The 15034-nt window shown below is 35.2% G+C and overlaps 2 protein-coding genes across 2 annotated transcripts in view; both read left to right on the forward strand.

Annotated features, from left to right (window-relative positions):
- LOC131676155 (scoloptoxin SSD558) overlaps positions 1 to 15034 on the forward strand; it is a 431501-nt gene that overhangs the window by 96925 nt on the left and 319542 nt on the right. The window lies entirely within an intron of this gene.
- Positions 1 to 15034, forward strand: part of LOC131676213 (allatostatins MIP) — an 83574-nt gene that overhangs the window by 66872 nt on the left and 1668 nt on the right. The window lies entirely within an intron of this gene.

Below are 15034 nucleotides of genomic sequence, written 5' to 3' on the forward strand. Positions count from 1 at the left end.
AAATGAATCAAATGAATCAAATTGATTTAATTCATCCATTGAATACAATGAATCAAATTAATGAAATGGATCAAATGAATAAAAAGAATGGATGGACAAAATGAATAAAGTAAAAAATAAATGAAATGCATAAATAAAACAAACGAATCAAATAAACAAAATGAACTGAAGTGATAAAATGAATAAAATGAAGGAAATGAGCAGAATAAAATGCATTGACTGAAATGAAAAATTAAAGAATGGTAAAACGTTATAAATCAACATAAAGAAATAAATTGAATCAAATAAATTACTTGGATGAAGTGATTAAAATTGAAAAAGTAGTCATATTATTAAAATGAAGAAACTGAACAAAATGAATAAACTGGAAAAAAATGAATAAAATGCATACAATGAAAACAATGAATAAAATAAGTTAAATGAATGATATGAGTAAAATGCACAAAAAGAATAAACTGATCAGAGTGAATCCAAAGAATGAAACGAATAAAATAAGTAAAATGAACGCAGATGAACAAAACGAATAAAAAGATGCTGAATAAAATAAATAATTGAAATGAAATGGTCATATATTTGAAGCTAAAAACATTTTTGAATAAAGAATGAATAAACCGGATTGTACGAATTTGAGAACCATTGCATCAGAAAGTTTTGAAATGTTTTTGAACATACCATCTTCTGAGAAAAGGCTAATAAATATGCAATGGACTTTCTAGGGCTTCCATCTTTTTTTGGTTTTATTCTTTTTGTTTTCATGCTTCTTTACTTGACGCGTCGTTTTAAGATTATCTGGTGTTTCTACTTTATTGTTGGACCTTAATAAGTTATCAGGAACCTGGAACGTTCAATTTGCTTTGGAACTCGAAGTTTACTCTTTGGTCGCATATTCCCGAAAAAAAGATTTATTTATTGAATAGAATTTACTGGTCCAGTATTTTAACGCGCAATTGAATATAGCAAAGTTAGACAAGGTCACATGTGCTTTCAAGTCCCTTGAACAGAGAACGACAGGAAGAATGCGATTCGTGAATGAGACAGGTAGATATTTCAAAGTTTTTATTTGCATTGAAGTAAATAGTGTGAAATGTCTAGGCTATGTCGGTAGCATAAAAGCCATGCATTCAGTTGATTGCAATGCAGTCTCTTTCCATTCATCCTTATAGCTTTCATATTGTTTCGTTCGGAATTCTCGTGCAGGAAATATGGATAAATAAGTCCTATACAGACCAATACTGTGAAAAAAAATGGTTCAAACTACTCAGTATATGCAGATATGGACGACGAAAAGTTAGAAGACATATTGTAGTTGCACCCCCCATCGAGAGTGGATACATTGGAAGACATCTTTTCCTGGATCTAATTTGTGGATATTTTTGGTCTTTGATCCGTTATTTCTCATGAAAGTTCGTACCAATATAACGAATGTGCAGCTGATACAACTCAAGGTTTATTCGCCTGTGCCACGTTCCGTCTTCCATCTGCACTCCACCATAAATGGTACGCAACACTTTTCGTTCGAAAACTCCAAGGGCGCGTTGGTCCTCAACGAACATAGTTCAGGTCTCGTGGTCGCAGAGGACCACCGATCTAACAGCGTCTTGTAGATAATCAACTTCGTGCGGCGGCGAATTTTGTTCGACCGGAGCGTCCTCCGGAGTCCAAAGTAGGCACGATTTCCCGCCAAGATCCGTCTCTGAATTTCTCTGCTGTTATCATTGTCGTCGGTTACCAGTGAGCCCAAATACATGAATTCGTCGACCATCTCGATTTCGTCACCGTCAATCCGAACTCGGGTGGGAGGTTCACATTGTCGTTTCTAGAACCTCTTCCTCTCATGTATTTTGTCTTCGAAACGTTGATGGCAAGTCCAATCCTGCTGGCTTCAGCTTTCAGTCTTTGAGCATATGTTTCATTCAAAATTCAATAGAGATACGAATAGTTTAAATATAGCACGTGGAATGTCTCTTTGGAAATTTTCATGTCAAGCTTTCATATTACCCAGTTAAGCCAAATATTTTTTTGATATAGCCATGAATTCCCTTAATTATAGTGTAGATAAAGGCTTTGAATACAATTGAATTAAAGTTGAGTTGATGTAGCAGCAGACAAAAAATAGTTTCAAACCTTCGCAATTACAATTAATAAATATTTCAGATTGGCAGAAGATCTTATCACACAACTTAGAAATGGATACAGAAATAGCTAGATAGATGCGATAGAAGAGAAACAGAGAGAGAGAGAGAGAGAGAGAGAGATGGGGGGGGGCGTGTGAGGAATGGCAAATGTTGGTTAATGCAGTGACATTTTTATAGATATATTATTATGATATATTGATTTCTTATATTCTTATCATAAATAATGTAAGTAGTAATTTTTGCGCCATAACCAGTATAACCTAAATCTTGCAAAAGAGCTAAATTTTCGCTAGATTTTTGGGCTTCAAACATACAGTTGCTTTCGGTGACACCACGAGTATAATTATATGAGAAATCTTTTATCTCACTACTAGGTGAATTACTTTTTGATCTGTGTATTGATATACCATCCAACATTTACCTCATGATTGAACGCTATGCCTAATCCAAGGGATAAATACTAGAACTCACTGTTTCTTTATCAACACATTATTTTGTCTTTGAAGTGAACTTATATATTGATTGTTGAGAAATAGTTCATTTATTATAAAGGTAATTCACAAAATGTTCTCAACATCGAATTCCTTGAATCACGTAGATGTGTTTTCATACCCCGATATTCAAAATCGGTTTAGTTTTGCCCCTAAAACACCAGTAAAGCAATACTATGTATGAAACAATCTCATTTTAGTTAGTGGAAATTGGTAAGCGGGGACTAAAAATACAAAAAGTTTAATATCTCCTCCGCTCGTGCACGAATTTTGACAATCTATAGCTTGTTAGAAAGGTATTTTTAAAAGCTTTCTGTATATGTGCAGCTTGTGGGACAATATTATATTGTTCGGAAATTATTTGCGAAAAACCTGCTGTTTTTTGACAAAATCGTCCATATCTCAGAAAGTAAACAACATATCGAAAATCAAAAATAATAGTGTCAAATGGCAACGTTAGGCCTTTCATTTGAAACTAGTTTCATTAAGATCGGTTCAGCCATTGCTGAGATAATTACATGACATTTTGTACATACATACATACACACATACACACACACACACACACACATACAGACATTGTCTCAATTTGTCGAGCTGAGTCGATTGGTATATGAGATTCGGCCCTCCGGGCCTCGGAAAAAGTTTTCAAAGTTTGAGCGAATCCTATACATTTCTTTTGTAAGAAATGTAAAAATCAAAAACTTAGAAAATTCGCTTTAAAAAGTTGAATTACGACGCATAAAAGGAGACCTCAGTGTATAAGCAAATATACTGTCATTTGTGTAACCGTTAGCGTTCAAAGATAATTGTGAAAGAATATATAACTTACTGTAACATCATCGTTGTATGCGTACATTAATATCATATTATTAATCCAATGATAGCACCAGAAGATATAATCTTGATATAAGCTTTCTTGCATTCCTGATCGGTATATCATAAAGATAACACAGAGAGTAACTTATATCAACATGAGATATAAATTTGATAGCTTTCTGTTATGATGTTCTGATCGGGACAACTTCAGTTCATTCAACTCCGATAAAGTCTTGTGACACGAGCGCTACTCGTAAAGCGAGCTTTGCCTAGGTGATGGCTCAAATCGGGCAATTGCAAGCAGGCACGCCAAAAAGGCATCGAAACGCGATCAATGGGCTATGAGCATGAGCTTGAGCTTATGCGACCATCCCTGGCTGCTACTCCGTTATCGATCTGGACTAGCTGAAGTTGCACTGAGAATAAGTAGATTATGTTTGGGAGTAGCGAAACATCTTTCAATGTGCAACTCTTGGTAATTCTAAAGTGTTTATTGATCAATACCGGCGCCGGCCAGACCCGAACGTAGTTCGCGGGAGGAAAGAAAAGGAATAGTTAGTCCGATACTTGCTTTTGCTAGAGGCCGTATATACTATCGCGCAATCCACAAGTATCACAGGAGGAGGATATTTTTGTTGGTAAGAGTATAGAAGTTGGATCTACTTCTCCTTTACCGACGCCAGAGAGGTGACTCCACTATCTGGACTAGATATCGATCCACCAAACTCATGGACCGAGGACCAACGGCTTTACTTCCCTTCCGAAGGAAGACGTGACCTCAGAAAAATCTCAACGACCCTGGCTGGAATTGAACCCTGGCCATCTGGAATGAGTGGCGGTCACGCTTACTACTCAACCACCGGCGCCGTCAAAACGCGATCAATAGGCTATGGACGCTTAAGGGGGTCGTCTATTCTCAAAACCCGAAATTGAGCTGTTTTTTGGAGAATATTTTCACTTATAAGTTATAAGTTTGAAGACCAAAAAACAAAACGTTTGATTGAATTGATGTTGAAACTGCAAAGTCCAGCTTAAGTAAAGTTGGGGTCAGTTGGGTAATCTGTAATCAGAAAATAGATATTTTCCATCATAGTTATGTCGACTATGGTTTCCCGAGACAATTTGGTGAATTGTAAAATTTAAATAACGATTTGTCATTTTTTTATTTTACGCTACCTTCTAACATATTCTCGACCACACCTGGCTACTCCGTTATTGATCGGGACTAGCTGAAATTGCATAGAGAATCAATAGATGCCTGGGAGAACAACATCATCCTTCAATGTACAACTCCTGGTAATCCCAAGTTATTTATTGATCAATACCGGCACCGGCCAGGCCCAGGCGTAGATCGCAGTAGGAAAGGGAAGGAATGTTTGTCCGACATTTGCTTTTACGAGGCCTTATATACTACTGCGCACTCCACAAATGTCACGGGAGAAGGGAGATTGTTAGTAAAGATAATGGTTGGAAATTGTGCTAGAGTTCGCGCACGATTCAATATTTTGGAGATCTTTGGGCACCCCATCATCAGGTGCATAAATTAAATTTTAAGAATATTGTAATGCCAGATAGTGAGACAATGTTAAAAATTATAATTCAAATATCATTTTAACAGAAGACAAACTAGCAAAAGGAAAAAAAATTGGGCGGTTCAAAATTAACTGAATTGAAAACTTTACTTTATTACTATCCCAACTACTATATAGAGAAGCAAGCAGGTTTATCACGAATATAAAAGAAGAATGATCAGAATTAATCTACTAATTTACTACAAAACCGACCAGAAGCAATTGAGACCCCAGAATGTTCATTCTAATTTAGCACAATAAACTAGAAAGTCTAAAAGATGTAGGAGATGAAGACAGGAAAAACTAAACTACTAAATTGAAACAACAATGTACCAGAACCAGAAAATGCAGAAGATGCAAGAAATAAAGAGGCAAATTCCGATTGTGTCGCCTTTTAATACAAAAATCAGGCTATGATGGGTTATCTTCTTCTAGTCACTAAGTGATGCGACTGTGAGAACAGGGTCCAATATTATTGTGCTCATGACATATGGTTTACATGGCAATCAATAATATAGTGCATGTAGTACTCAAAACAATATGAAAATACTCAATACAATATAATGAGATAAACATATGTAATGGACATGATTTAATTAACTAAAAGCAAACCAATGAATATGACAATTCAAACATTGTTCTTCGTGCTGATATGACTGAAGACAATCGGTAACTGGTTTACGATGCTTCTCGCGAATTGTCAGTTCTCAAACCTTATACACGATTGAAGCATCATTCCACTCAGACAAGACCATGCGTTTTTCCTATGCACATTGCATGCTTTGTGAACTAGTTCCATAGTTGGTCAAATAAACACGATTGACATCACGTGTTTCCTTACAATGCTATCAAATCAACGAACATTTAAAATTACATACGACAAAATATGTATTGTAATGTATGTGCAATTTTGAAAATTATAGAATCAAGACTACTCATTTTTTGCAATAAAATAAGAACAGAAAATAATAGTTGCATAACAATGGTGGCTCATTTTCAATGATGAATGATAAAAATAGGTGATAAGGACGAGGACGAAAATAACTGTCCACCGCCTACGTCATCTTCTAACATAATAGAGACTATAAAAATGGAACGAAATAAATTAAGCTAAAAACACTATTTTCAGATAATTGTATTTGAAGTTAAATTATTGTGCATAACTTGAATGTACTAACTTACGAGGTAATCTGTTATACCGTGGCCGTAGAGTTCTTTTTCCTGATCACGGAAATATTCTTGGTGGAAAAAATCGTATTTTTTGAAATCACGAGTGTAGAGGACCCCTTTAATGTTTAGTTGATTTCTCTAGACGACCCAAAGCTGGTCAAAATCGTTCTCAGAAAATTGCTATAGACAAAACACAAAATATATGATATATATTTCTTCTTCGAACGGAATGTTTGGTATTTGTAACACCGTTTAAATGGTATATAGAACATAGCCTAAAAAAAATTCATGGACAAGCATCAAAACCCGGGCCACAACCGGGAACATTCCATTTTTTTATTGCTATTGCCGTTCGTAGATACTTTTATATGGCAGAATAAAGTGAGTGGTAGGCGTTCTATTTGTCTGTGATATTAGCATCACATCCCGGACAGTAATTAATACGATAATCCTCAGCTGCTCAAGATTCACGGAAATAATATTATCCAACATAAATAACGGTTAGGACACCATGCAGATTAGGTTTTTCTAGATCCGTTTAGCAAAACCAAAATCTATGTTGACGAAAATATTTCGCTTTAAACCCGGTCAATTAAAAACAGGCGTATTCCCCGGAGGGTCAACAATCAACGAAGCGATCTTGGCTTGAAACCCCTCATTTGCATAACGCTGTTTTTGTGGATTATGTAGGATGAACTAAACGGTTTTACACTGCTCTTGAACGCTTTCTAAGTTGTTGTGGTATAAACAACTCGAGGGACCTACCTGTGTTACACCAGATAAAATGATGTAGTTCGTGCCCGGTTTGAGGCGTTTTCCCGCATCATTGTTTGCAATCGGCAGGAAGTGGTATTTTCTGCATCACGCTGACGGGTTTCCCGTGTCTTGAGCACGCGTGCTATAGTTATATACAGATCAAATACCGTTTTCCATTTTCCCACACTTGACTGTAGGAATTGTCTGTGACTGTACGATGTCCTCTTCAAGTGGCGGGAAATAAATATGCGTCTTCGTGTAGAATCCTTTCGATGTTAAGCATTTCGCAAACAAAACTCTTGAGCATCAGACAATAAACGGCATAGGCATATTCTATTAGGTAAATCGTTTTGTTTGGAATAAACTATTAGTTAATTATATCTTAATTTTTATTTGCCATTTCTTAATAATTAATACCTATAAATATCTTTTTTTAAATTTTACTTCATAATTTCATTTTATTCTATTTTCTGATTGGCTCTTTTAACATTCTTTAGGTTTTTGTAACGAATAAGGTGTTCGCGGGTCATATTGACCCGTATTTCAAACTAAAACTGAGTGCCATTTTCGAGCAAATTAACATCACCATCTCGACGACGAATCGTTTCTCTACATGATAGTGATGTCGGGGTAAGTTGGCGGGTTTTTGCGTCCAATATTTTTGTCTATAAAAACAGAGACAATGAAACAAACATTTTGATAAAATTCAGGGATTTTACCAACAGTCTACCCTTTTATGCAACATGTTCTTTTTTACAAGATCTTCCCAAATCAAAGCGGAAAAAAATGAAAACTGAAAACACCGCCAACTAGCCCCGGTCTAGCCTATTCAGTTTTCCTTTTTTCATTTGTTCATAATCAAACTTGGTTGTATTCAACTGCAAATGACACGAAAGCTTCTACACGTAGCGAAAATGCTGGTATCGTGGCTTATGTAATTCTAGGGTAGATTTAGGAGATGGGAATAATATTATTACTGAATTGGAGCGACGCACATAGGATTAACTAACTGAATCCTGGCCAAAATTATTTCCTGCTGCTTTTGCTGTTATTATACCTTAATATGAACTAAAAATAAAAAATAACTAGGTTTTAGAACAATTTGGCATCTATCCACCTACCAGTGCAGAGGTCAATTTTCTACATCCTTTCGAATACTACTAATCTCGAGGAGATCTTTGTGAGTACATTTGTTTTTCTAGTTGCACAAACAGATGATCAGTGGACAAGAGTAAGAGGAAGGCACGCCTGTGCACGTATTCATAGAGATTCATTTTCCCAAACATAGTATTTGACCCATAGCATTTCGGTGTACCTCAAATTAGTAAAAAATTCAATATTTTCAAATCGCTTGGAATTTGTGGATCGGACAAGTCCAGAAAAGTTCGAATGTTTTTTAGATAGCTGGAATTTTGTTTTGTAATACTGCTTCAGCAACTTTGCCGGATCTCGCCGTTGAATGTAACTTTTTTGTCATTAAAGTTTTTTTAATAAAATGTTTAAAAAACGTATTTTTTAAAGTTGGTGAAATGCACTGTCACACTACTATTTTCGGTTAGTTTTACTACGTTTGTAATAATATTGTCTTATTTGATGCAGTCATCATCTCTAGAAAGCGATATTACTCGATATGTAATGAAAATGATTAAAAAAAAACCTTAAAGTATCACCATTTTGCCTCCATGCCTCCAAATTCTTTAACGATTTTTGACATATTTCTAATTTTGCCACGTTATTCAGTAGGCTTTTAGGTATGTAAAAATATAACGAAGCAAAAAATCAAAAAAAAAATTTTGGTTTTTGACCAGGAATTTGTTCTAGTTACTCCTCTGTGCGACGCAAGGTTCCCCCTCCCCTGTTTTAACGGGTAGCGTACTAGGGTCAGATCACTTGTAATACATTTTTCTTAAAATCAAAAAATGTATTTCTACTTATCACAACAAAACATCCGAATGAATTTGCGTTGCGATAAAGATGTCAACGGAAGATGTTTGTTGGACAAACTTTTTTGCGAGGGAGTGCATAGTTGATGCAAAAATTGAATTTAAATGCATTTTCTGTTCAATTAGATGCAAATTTGTTATACATTCGTAGAGTGATCTACTATCTTAGCCTATCAGATTCACATTTTTTTGCTTGCCTGAAACGTAATATCAATAAAATAAAATAAAATTAAAGTTCCACATATGGAAATATAATCTTCTCTGCCAAATAGGGAAACATTGGGACACTTGACCATGTTTTCATTGAAACTTACGCAAAGATCTAAATCACCAAAACAAATTTTACTAGTTCATAACTTTTTGAAGAACACTGGTTTACTGTTTCCAGAGTATTACTTGACCAACTCCACATGTAAGTTTCTTAAATGACAAATTTAAGAAATTTGAAAATCATTTCTAGTTTTTTGCTATTGGCAATCAAAGTTGACCATTAGAGTGGTCCAAGTTGCATGAAAAAGTGCAATGTGCGAAATTTCAAACCTTGCACCTGAAAATGATAGTTTGGGTGGCCAATAAGCTTGCCTGAAAATTTCAGCTTATTTGGTACACTGGAAGTGGTTCTGCAAACGGCTTAAAGTTTGTATGGGAAAATTCTACTAAATGTATGGAGAAAAGCATTAGTTTCACATTTTCAGCTCTAGATGACATTGCCATCGATGAACATCTCTCGTGAGAAAAATTAAGAATCCTTTTGTAAAAACAAATCGACTCGTGAAGACTAGAAGTCAATCGGATAAAACCAGACAAAGTTATAGGCGCACAAAGTTGAGGGTGTCATGGGCTGTAGTTGGGGTGGCTCTGTCGAAAGTGAAAAAATCCGCTGTTGATGAATGCACGATTTGCATGTGGTAGGTAAACTCGACTACAGGAATTTCAACTTATAATAACACGAAATGCTGACCATTTGGAAGGATGGTATCTTCGGCAAACTGGACCAGAATATTAAGGGCTGTCTAGTAAAGAACAGGCCAATTCAGAATTATCCCGCTAGGTGGCGCTGTGGCGTATAAAAAGACACAAAGCTTTTTTTAATATTGGGCCATATCTCGCGATCGGTAATAGCTGGTGGGGTGGAGTCTTTGACAAAGTAGATCATAAAGCCAAGGGCCTTTCGATGGAGTACCGTTTAGTTCAAAATTATCCCACTGGGTGGCCCTACAGCACCTGGGACTTTCGTATACGTTTTATGTTGGCCATATCTCGTGACCGGACACACTTGGCGGAATTGAGTCTTTAGCAAAGTGAACTAAAAAAGCAAGCACTTTCATAAGGAGAACAATTTTGTTTAGAAATCTTTCACTGAGTGACACTAGCGTCTGCAAAAATCTCATATTTTATATTTCACCAAATTCGTAACGAAGTTCGACGAGTTTAATTTTTTTTGACTGATATCAAAATTAATTTATAAGAGAAAACATTTTTGTTTCCCCATTCCCAAGAAAAATAAATTTAAATTCACACAAGTTATTTTCAGGCTGTTCTTCATATGGTAAGTTTTTCGATTCCCTTTTTTCGTAATTATTTTGCGTGCTGTTTTAAGAATTAGAAAGATTCATCCACTTAATTAGTAGAGTTTTAATTTTCTCTTCTGATTCAACCATAAAAATTTGAGTAAGCTAGATGAACATATGCCTTTTGGAATCATTCGCAGCAAAACTTTGGCGAGCGTAGGTTTGTGAACTTCTTTTCACGATTCCTGACATATAAAATTAAAAAAAACCTGTTAACCTATTTGTTATGGAATGTCTTTATTTTATACGGAATTTGCTGTTATGAAAAGCATGTTGATAAAAGCCATCATAAATTCTTGCCGCCTCACTATCCTCTCGTAGCGTGTCATCACAAAATTCTAACCTCTACCTTGTAAATAACGTAGCATTTTCCAATACGTTGCGCGGTCAACCGATGGAAAAAATAGATATGTTTTGTTTAATTCTTTTAAATACACGTCCGTATAAAATTTGTGTGAGAATCCAAATTTATTTCTCTAATATCAGTCAAAAACAAATTAAACTTGATGTTACATCGTACAACTACTGGTTCAACTACCCCCCCCCCCTCGTCAAACTTCGTTACGAATTTGGTGAAATATAAAATGTAAGATTTTTGCAGACCCTAGTGTCACTCAGTGGAGGAATTCTAAACAACATTGTTCTCCTTAGGAAAGTACTTGACTTTATAGTTCACTTTGCCAAAGAGTCAATTCCGCCAAGTGTGTCCGGTCACGAGATATGGCCAACATAAAATGTATAAGAAAGTCCCAGGTGCTCTAGCGCCACCCAGTGGGATAATTCTGAACTAAACGGTACTCCATCGAAAAGCCCTTGGCTTTATGATCTACTTTGTCATAGACTCCACCCCACCAGCTATTACCGATCGCGAGATATGGCCCAATATTAAAAAAAAAACTTTGGGTCTTTTTATACGTCGTAGCGCCACCTAGCGGGATAATTCTGAATTGGCCTGTTCTTCACCAGACAGCCCTTAATATTCTGGTCCAGTTTGCCGAAGATACCATCCTTCCAAATGGTCAGCATTTCGTGTTATTATAAGTTGAAATTCCTGTAGTCGAGTTTACCTACCACATGCAAATCGTGCATTCATCAACAGCGGATTTTTTCACTTTCGACAGAGCCACCCCAACTACAGCCCATGACACCCTCAACTTTGTGCGCCTATAACTTTGTCTGGTTTTATCCGATTGACTTCTAGTCTTCACGAGTCGATTTGTTTTTACAAAAGGATTCTTAATTTTTCTCACGAGAGATGTTCATCGATGGCAATGCCATCTAGAGCTGAAAATGTGAAACTAATGCTTTTCTCCATACATTTAGTCAAATTTTCCCATACAAACTTTAAGCCGTTTGTAGAACCACTTCCAGTGTACCAAATAAGCTGAAATTTTCAGGCAAGCTTATTGGCCACCCAAACTATCATTTTCAGGTGCAAGGTTTTGATTTCTAGATTTAAGGCATTTTGGGTCAGGCTATTGACCATGGAGGTAACCTCAGTATTAGCTGGCGCCAAAAAGGGGGTAACCACATGTTGTGTTTTATGGAAATTCTATATTTCTCGTTCGTTTTCCGAGGTTTAAAGCATAAGTAGTCTATCAATTCATCACCTAGAAGTGTTCAGTAGTAGCTTATATATCGGTGAACTTAATTTAAAACAGATTTTTGCTTAGATTGCGCTATATGCTGACGTTTCGGCCCAAACAGTCGTACCTGAAGGTGAGTGTCGCTCAAATACATGCGATGTATGACTATTTTCTATATAAAAATGTTTCAAATTGTCTTTGAAAGGAAATTTCGGACCAATCGTTAATGGCCAAACACAGTATACAGCAGTTAATGAAAGAGAAAACTTTTCTCTTTTGTTTACTACCAACATCTGTAATTGGGGAGCTAAAGTTTGTCCGGAATTTCCACTCAAAGTGAATTACTGTGTTTTCAGAAAAGTTGTTACATAGCACCTAGCGCTTTATTTGATTATTTCCAACTAGTTCGAAATTCAGTCACTAGGGCGGTGCTGTTATCAACTTTTTAATGAAGCTAGGTGCAAATAAGGTGTCTTTGAGAAAGTTGTAGGTCGTATTATTATAAATAGATCTTCCGACGGTGCAAACTTTATTCCTTGTATACAATTCGAGATAGTGTGTTTTTTTGAAAATATGATCTTTGTTCTAATTTTTACCCAAAGCGTGCATGTTTTTATCTGAGCCGAAAACATTATTCAGCATAGTTCTCCACTAGATCCTGAAAAACTAATTGCAATGATATGGGAACAGCTGACATATAAAATCGTCAAAGAAAAAAAAAACATTTGTTTAAAACATAAAACCACAAAAATATGAACAACTTCGGATTTTTTACTCCATACTCTTCTAACCCAGATAAACATTCCGAGGTTTCTTAGCAACTATCTATTGCAATTTGGTTGCAGATACTTGCGAAATGAATCTAAGTAGTTGTAAGGATGTTTTGGATAAAAAATCATAACATTTAAAAAAATCGTCATATCTGCAGGACCTACAACTTAGTTGTGAACACCATCTTTCTGCCTAGTTCCATTAAAAAGATGATAACAACGCCGCTCTATCGGCTGAAATTCTAACTAATATGATACGATCAAATAAAGCGCTGGATGCTATGCCACAACTTTGCTGAAAACACCACAACACTAAAACGAAAGATAAGGAAAGGACGTACGAATTGTGGTTTACCCCCTTTGGGACGCTAGGTACCCCCGTGCCCCCCGAAGATTTCCCCGTTTCCTGTAAAAAATGAACGCCATCATTCAATATGGTTAAGCTCGTTGCACTTAGAATCCGCACACTTGGTAACTCAGTAGCAGCACTCTCAGTGGTTGGATTTGAAAAGTTTAGAACTTTATTTGGGAAATACGCGTGCTTTTGTGGTGAAAATTTCGCTTTGATACTATCACTAATGAGGCTAACAGCAAATTCAAGTTTGTTTCCGCTGATCTTTTCATCCCCAAAAAAACTATACTACAATAACCCTTTATGAGGCCCAGGGGCTATTCATGAGTGTTATATTAATAGAAACACGGTTCTTTCACTTAGTTTAGAATATATTTACATTTTTTCCGTAATGAAATCTGTTTTGAAAATACAGTTGCAATGCCCGTTAGAAAACGTCAGTCTTCCTAATATATTTCAAACGAGATTGAGGCGGATATAAAGAAAATCGAGTTGGATGAGAGGTTCAGAAAGAAATGAAGGTGGGTTACTGGTTGTTACCTGATTAACAGTAAATATTCATTTATTTATTTATTTTGTTGTTGTAATTTTTACTAACCAAGTTTTCGGATTAAAAATAGTTGTTTTTACAAATTTGCATCACCAACTTATAGGGTCTAGCGTATTTTTTCAAAATCGAGCTAATTTTATTGTCCAAAAGAAAACCGCCGTATTTTTTCCAAGAAACTACCAATCTGAAACTTTCCACTGTAACTCAATAAAAAGAAATAAGAATAGTTGCCAGACTCCTAACAAGTAGATTTCATAAGATTGGAACACCTCTCACTTCATCTTCCTGCGTTATGAACGAAACGAAAAGGTGGCAATACAGTTGCCACCGCCTTATAAAGGGATAAAGTGAATTTCGTCCACAATGATATTAATCCACCCAACTACAGTAATGTTTCGATTATATCACGCTTATATATCCATATATGTATGCATGTATCTGTGTATATACATATGTATATGTAAGTATCTTAGTATTTATATGTAAATCAGTATGTATATGTTTAAGTGAATATATATACTTGTACTTATGTATTGTTTTATACATATATACAACCATATATATATATATATATATATATATATATATATATATATATATATATATATATATATATATATATATATATATATATATATATATATATATATATATATATATATATATATATATATATATATATATATATATATATATATATATATAACTAGGCGTGATATAATTGAAATATTGCTGTACCTGTAATTCCGTCTAAACGAAAAGAATTGGGTTAATATCACGCGGAAGTTCTTGAAAATTGGATAGACGACTCAGGACGCTGCACAAATAACTCGACGTTTCAACAAAATACCTCTGAAGTTGATAGAACAATGTCCGATTTTCATCTTGAACATTTTTTTAACACTGCACATAACGAGGCGAAAATTTTACTACTGATTTACATGTATTTTCCAAACAAATCGATATCACACATTCAAAATCTAACTACTAGATACGGTGCTACAGACTAAATGCATTCATTTTTTGAGTAATAGAGCTTTTGGTTGTTATGAGTTATGACTTTATGGACAAAATACTACAAGGGACAGTCAAATCTGGTTGTACGAACTGTTGACGTAGAACTATACTTCTAAGCATAGAATATATTATTATAATATTAATTGATTTGTTACTTGGATGTGTAATAATAATAAAAATATTATGCGTTTAGTTTCTTGAAGCATCCAGTCGGGTTGTCCAAGAATTAAATTATTTAACGCAAATGAAACGCACACTGATCTAATGTGTTATATAGTCATTGCAACTGTCTTCAATCGATTC

Source organism: Topomyia yanbarensis, chromosome 1 (assembly GCF_030247195.1).
Source record: "Topomyia yanbarensis strain Yona2022 chromosome 1, ASM3024719v1, whole genome shotgun sequence".
NCBI classification, from domain to species: Eukaryota; Metazoa; Arthropoda; class Insecta; order Diptera; family Culicidae; genus Topomyia; species Topomyia yanbarensis.